Genomic DNA, 7,340 nt, shown 5'->3' on the forward strand with positions numbered 1-7,340 from the left:
GCCAACGACGACCTGAAGATCAGAGCCAGAGGCTCTGCAATCACTTCTCTTGCCTCCCAGAGAATCCTTGGATAAATCCCATCCGGACCAGGGGATTTATCTATTTTCAGACCCTCCAGAATATCCTGCACATCCTCCTTATCAACTGTAATACTGTCTATTCTACTCCCTTGCAACCCAGTGTCCTCCTCAGCTATATTCATGTCCCCTTGCGTGAACACCGAAGAGAAATATGGGTTCAATGCTTCACCAATCTCCTCCGGTTCCACACATAACTTCCCTCTGCCATCTATAACTGGCCCTAAACTTGCCCTAACCAACCTTCTGTTCTTGACATACCTATAGAACGCCTTAGGATTCTCTTTAACCCTATCCGCCAAAGTCTTCTCATGTCCCCTTTTAGCCCTTCTAAGCTCGCTCTTCAACTCCCTCTTAGCCAATCTAAAGCTTTCTAGTGCACTACCCGAGTGCTCACGTCTCATCCGAACATAAGCCTCCTTTTTCTTTTTAACCAACAAAGAAACTTTTTTGGTGCACCACGGTTCCCTAGCCCTACCAATTCCTCCTTGCCTGACAGGGACATACCTATCACAGACTCGCAGTAGCTGCTCCTTGAAAAAACTCCACATGTCGGACGTTCCCAGTCCCTGTAATCTCCTAGTCCAACCTATGTTTCCTAATTCTCTCCTAATAGCCTCATAATTACCCTTCCCCCAGCTAAAACCACTGGCCCGAGGTTCATGCCTATCCCTTTCCATCACTAAGGTGAACGTAACCGAATTGTGGTCACTATCACCAAAATGCACACCAACTTCCAAGTCTAGCACCTGGTCTGGCTCATTTCCCAGCACCAGATCCAATATAGCCTCACCTCTAGTTGGCCTGTCTACATACTGAGTCAAAAAACCTTCCTGCACGCTTTGAACAAAAACTGACCCCTCTAACGAGCTAGAGCTATAACAATTCCAGTCAATATTAGTCAAGTTAAAATCCCCCATAACAATTGCCCTATTACTTTCACTCCTAAGCAGGATTGACTCCGCAATCCTTTCCTCAACCTCTCTAGAACTTTTAGGAGGTCTATAAAAGACTCCCAACAGGGTGACCTCTCCTCTCCTATTTCTAATCTCCGCCCATACTACCTCAACAGATAAGTCCTCATCAAACCTCCTCTCTGACACTGTGATACAATCTCTGACCAATAATGCTACCCCTCCCCCTCTTCTACCTCCTTCCCTACTTCGACTAAAACATTTGAACCCCGGGACCTGCAGCATCCATTCCTGCCCCTGCTCTATCCATGTCTCTGAAATAGCCACAACATCGAAGTCCCAGGTACTGATCCACGCTGCAAGTTCACCCACTTTATTGCGAATACTCCTGGCATTGAAGTATACACATTTCAAACCCTGCTCCACCCCACCTCTGCAATGCCGTGCATTGCAGTCCCCATCCATGCATCCCTCACTTTCAGCCCCACTACTCAGGATCCCTCCCCCCCCCGAATCAGTTTAAACCTCCCTGCATGGCCTTAGCAAATTTACCCCCCAGGATATTGGTCCCCTTCTGATTAAGGTGTAGACCATCCTTCTCATAGAGGTCACACCTTCCCCAGTACGAGCCCCAATTGCTTAAGTACCTGAACCCCTCCCTCCTGCACCATCCCCTCAGCCATGAATTCAAACCTTCCCTCTCCCTATTCCTCTCTAAACTATCCCGTGGTACAGGCAAGAGTCCAGAGATAACCACTCTGTCAGTCTTGGCCTTTAGTTTCCACCCCAACTCCATAAATCCCTGCCTAATATCCCCTTCCCCTATCCTCCCTATGTCGTGTGTCCCCACATGTACAATAACTTGTGGTTTATCTCCCTCCCCCCTAAGAGTCCTGAATACCCTGTCAGACACATCCCGGACCCCAGCCCCTGGTAGGCAACACACCAACCCTGAGTCCCTACCTTTAGTTCCGACCCTCCTATCTGTCCCCTTAATTGTGGAGTCCCCAATCACAAGGCCCAGTCTTTTACAGCCCCTAACCACCTGAGCTTTCTCACTCGGCTCACCCCCAGAGATCTGCTCTCTATGCTCAGTTGATTCCTCCTCAACTGTAGCCTCCAGCACCGAAAACCTATTATGGAGGGGAACCGCCCCAGGGGATTGTCTTCCCGATTGCTTCTTACCCCTCCTCCTGGCATTGACCCAAGCCTCATTTCTAGGAGTTACTATTTCTCTATAACTCCTATCAACTTCCACCTCCGCCTCCCGAATTATGCGGAGTTCCTCTACCTCCCCCTCCAGCTCCTTTACACGCTCCTCCAGAAGCTGCAATCTAATGCACTTCTTACAACTAAAATCTCCTGAAACACTACTGGATTTCCTCACCACATACATCCCACAGGAGATGCAGCATACTGCCTGAACTGCCATCCCTGAAGCCATTACCAGCAAGAAAAAAAGAAAACAAAAAACTTCCCCACACTTATAATTAGGTTAGAGGAGGATGGAAGGGTGGGATCCTCTACCAGTGTAGAGGATCGGGTATCTCCTCTGCACCAATTTATAGGGCTAGGGGCCCGAGAGAAAAAAAAAACTACTACTGAGGGGGAACCTCCCAGGTAACTGACTTTTAAAGTTAAAATAAAAACCCTTCCCAGACTCCTTTGCTGCCCACTTCTAGTTTTCACTTTAAACTTGAAAAACTGCTGTTAAAGTAAAGGCCAAAAAAATACACACACTAGCTGACTAATTAAATAAATAAACAATTCAATTAATCCAATTAATCTCTTACCAGCACTGCTGCTTTTCAATCACCCCTCTCAGCTTGCTCCAGTGGATCAATGAGGGGGAACCTCCCAGGTAACTGACTTTTAAAGTTAAAATAAAAACCCTTCCCAGACTCCTTTGCTGCCCACTTCTAGTTTTCACTTTAAACTTGAAAAACTGCTGTTAAAGTAAAGGCCAAAAAAATACACACACTAGCTGACTAATTAAATAAATAAACAATTCAATTAATCCAATTAATCTCTTACCAGCACTGCTGCTTTTCAATCACCCCTCTCAGCTTGCTCCAGTGGATCAATGAGGGGGAACCTCCCAGGTAACTGACTTTTAAAGTTAAAATAAAAACCCTTCCCAGACTCCTTTGCTGCCCACTTCTAGTTTTCACTTTAAACTTGAAAAACTGCTGTTAAAGTAAAGGCCAAAAAAATACACACACTAGCTGACTAATTAAATAAATAAACAATTCAATTAATCCAATTAATCTCTTACCAGCACTGCTGCTTTTCAATCACCCCTCTCAGCTTGCTCCAGTGGATCAATGAGGGGGAACCTCCCAGGTAACTGACTTTTAAAGTTAAAATAAAAACCCTTCCCAGACTCCTTTGCTGCCCACTTCTAGTTTTCACTTTAAACTTGAAAAACTGCTGTTAAAGTAAAGGCCAAAAAAATACACACACTAGCTGACTAATTAAATAAATAAACAATTCAATTAATCCAATTAATCTCTTACCAGCACTGCTGCTTTTCAATCACCCCTCTCAGCTTGCTCCAGTGGATCAATGAGGGGGAACCTCCCAGGTAACTGACTTTTAAAGTTAAAATAAAAACCCTTCCCAGACTCCTTTGCTGCCCACTTCTAGTTTTCACTTTAAACTTGAAAAACTGCTGTTAAAGTAAAGGCCAAAAAAATACACACACTAGCTGACTAATTAAATAAATAAACAATTCAATTAATCCAATTAATCTCTTACCAGCACTGCTGCTTTTCAATCACCCCTCTCAGCTTGCTCCAGTGGATCAATGAGGGGGAACCTCCCAGGTAACTGACTTTTAAAGTTAAAATAAAAACCCTTCCCAGACTCCTTTGCTGCCCACTTCTAGTTTTCACTTTAAACTTGAAAAACTGCTGTTAAAGTAAAGGCCAAAAAAATACACACACTAGCTGACTAATTAAATAAATAAACAATTCAATTAATCCAATTAATCTCTTACCAGCACTGCTGCTTTTCAATCACCCCTCTCAGCTTGCTCCAGTGGATCAATGAGGGGGAACCTCCCAGGTAACTGACTTTTAAAGTTAAAATAAAAACCCTTCCCAGACTCCTTTGCTGCCCACTTCTAGTTTTCACTTTAAACTTGAAAAACTGCTGTTAAAGTAAAGGCCAAAAAAATACACACACTAGCTGACTAATTAAATAAATAAACAATTCAATTAATCCAATTAATCTCTTACCAGCACTGCTGCTTTTCAATCACCCCTCTCAGCTTGCTCCAGTGGATCAATGAGGGGGAACCTCCCAGGTAACTGACTTTTAAAGTTAAAATAAAAACCCTTCCCAGACTCCTTTGCTGCCCACTTCTAGTTTTCACTTTAAACTTGAAAAACTGCTGTTAAAGTAAAGGCCAAAAAAATACACACACTAGCTGACTAATTAAATAAATAAACAATTCAATTAATCCAATTAATCTCTTACCAGCACTGCTGCTTTTCAATCACCCCTCTCAGCTTGCTCCAGTGGATCAATGAGGGGGAACCTCCCAGGTAACTGACTTTTAAAGTTAAAATAAAAACCCTTCCCAGACTCCTTTGCTGCCCACTTCTAGTTTTCACTTTAAACTTGAAAAACTGCTGTTAAAGTAAAGGCCAAAAAAATACACACACTAGCTGACTAATTAAATAAATAAACAATTCAATTAATCCAATTAATCTCTTACCAGCACTGCTGCTTTTCAATCACCCCTCTCAGCTTGCTCCAGTGGATCAATGAGGGGGAACCTCCCAGGTAACTGACTTTTAAAGTTAAAATAAAAACCCTTCCCAGACTCCTTTGCTGCCCACTTCTAGTTTTCACTTTAAACTTGAAAAACTGGAAAGTGGACTTAATGAGTGTTAGATGAGCCATGATTTTATTAAATGGTGCAGCAGCCTTGAAGGGCTGAATGGCCTTCTGCTGGTCCTATTTCTTATGGTCTTTGATTATTAATTATAAATCTATTAGTCACTGTGTGTGAACTGGTCAAGAATCAGGTCACATTCCATTCGGTGTGTAAAGCTGGGACACTCTGAAGTTTGCCGGCTGGATAATAAATGGTATTTATTATCATTTATAAATGATAATATATAAATATTAGGAAGGAGGAAAGGGTTGTTGTGATGGAACCTTCTGGAATATGTCCAATCAGAATGGGGAACTCTAAGCGGTAACAGGTTGGGAAGCTTAACTAACGGTACTGGAGCTGCGGCTCGATGACCTTCGTCTGGTCAGGGAGAATGAGGAGGTGATAGATAGGAGTTACAGGCAGGTGGTCACACCGGGGCCACGGGAGGCAGACACGTGGGTCACAGTTAGGAAGGGGAAAGGTCAGGTACTAGAGAGTACCCCGGTGGCTGTGCCCCTTAAAAATAAGTACTCCTGTTTGAGTGCTGTTGGGGGGAGCAGCCTACCTGGGGGAAGCAACAGTGGCCATGCCTCTGGCGCAGAGTCCGGCCCGGCAGCTCAGAAGGGTAGGGAAAGGGAGGATGAGCAAACTGACCACAGCACCAGGGTACAGGGAGCCATCCAAGTGGGGGGAGAAAAAGGAAATATAGTAGAAATTGGGGATAGTACACTTTTGGATGCTGTTGGGGGGTGGGGGGACTTAGCAGGGGTAAGCCATGGGGTACAGGTCACTGACCTAGAGTCCGTCCTTGTTGCTCAGAAGGGAAGGGGGGAGAGGAGTAGTGGATTAGTCATTGGGGACTACATAGTTAAAGGGACGGATAGGAGATTCTGCGGGAACGAGAGAGATTTGCGGTTGGTGTGTTGCCTCCCAGGAGCCAGAGTCCGCAATGTCTCGGATCGTGTTTTCGAAATCCTTAAGGGGGAGGGGGACCAGCCCCAAGTTGTGGTTCACATAGGCACTCAAGACATAGGTAGGAAAAGGGATGGGGATGTAAGGCAGAAATTCAGGGAGTTAGAGTGAAAGCTTAGGGCTAGAACAAATAGAGTTGTTATAAGACCATAAGACATAGGAGCGGAAGTAAGGCCATTCGGCCCATCGAGTCCACTCCACCATTCAATCATGGTTGATTTCAACTCCATTTACCCGCTCTCTCCCCATAGCCCTTAATTCCTCGAGAAATCAAGAATTTATCAATTTCTGTCTTGAAGACGCTCAACGTCTCGGCCTCCACAGCCCTCTGTGGCAATGAATTCCACAGACCTATCTCTGGTTTGTTACCCGTGCCACGTGATAGTGAGGAGAGGAATAGGGAAAGAGAGCAGTTGAACACGTGGTTACAGGGATGGTGCAGGAGGGAGGGTTTCAGATACCTGGACAATTGGGGCTCTTTCTGGGGTAGGGGGGACCTCTACAAACAGGATGGTCTGCACCTGAACCAGAGGGGTACCAATATCTTGGAAATTTGCTAATGCTCTTCGGGAGGGTTTAAACTAATTCAGCAGGGAGGTGGGTACCTGAATTGTAGCTCCGGTGTACAGGAGGTTGAGAGTAGTGAGGTCATGGATGAGGTTTCAGGGTCGCAGGAGTGTACTGGCAGGCTGGAAGGCGGTTTGAAGTGTGTATACTTCAACGCCAAGAGCATCCGGAATAAGGTGGGTGAGCTTGCAGCATGGGTTGGTATCTGGGATTTCGATGTTGTGGCCATCTTGGAGACATGGAACGAGCAGGGACATGAATGGTTGTTGCAGGTTCCAGGGTTTAGATGTTTCAGTAAGTGCAGGGAAGGTGGCAAAATAGAGGGAGGTGTGGCATTGTTAGTCAAGGACAGTATTACGGTGGCAGAAAGGACATTTGATGAGGACTCGTCTACTGAGGTAGTTTGGGCTGAGGTTAGAAACAGGAAAGGAGAGGTCACCCTGTTGGGAGTTTTTTATAGACCTCCGAAAAGTTCCAGAGATGTAGAGGAAAAGATTGCAAAGATGATTCTGGATAGGAGCAAAAGTAACAGGGTAGTTGTTATGGGGGACTTTAACCTTACAAATATTGACTGGAAAAGCTATAGTTCGAGTACTTTAGAGGGGTCAGTTTTTGTCCAATGTGTGCAGGAAGGCTTCCTGACACAGTATGTAGATAGACCAACAAGAGGCGAAGCCACATTGGATTTGGTACTGGGTAATGAACCAGGCCAGGTGTTAGATTTGGAGGTCGGTGAGCACTTTGGTGATAGTGACCATGATTCGATTACGTTTACCTTAGCAATGGAAAGGGATAGGTATATACCAAAGGGCAAGAGTTATAGCTGGGGGAAAGGAAATTATGATGCGATTAGGCGAGATTTAGCTGGCATAGGTTGGGGAAGGAAACTGCAAGGGATGGGCACAATTGTAATGTGGAGCTTG

This window comes from Mustelus asterias, chromosome 13 (genome assembly GCF_964213995.1).
Source record: "Mustelus asterias chromosome 13, sMusAst1.hap1.1, whole genome shotgun sequence".
Taxonomy (NCBI): domain Eukaryota; kingdom Metazoa; phylum Chordata; class Chondrichthyes; order Carcharhiniformes; family Triakidae; genus Mustelus; species Mustelus asterias.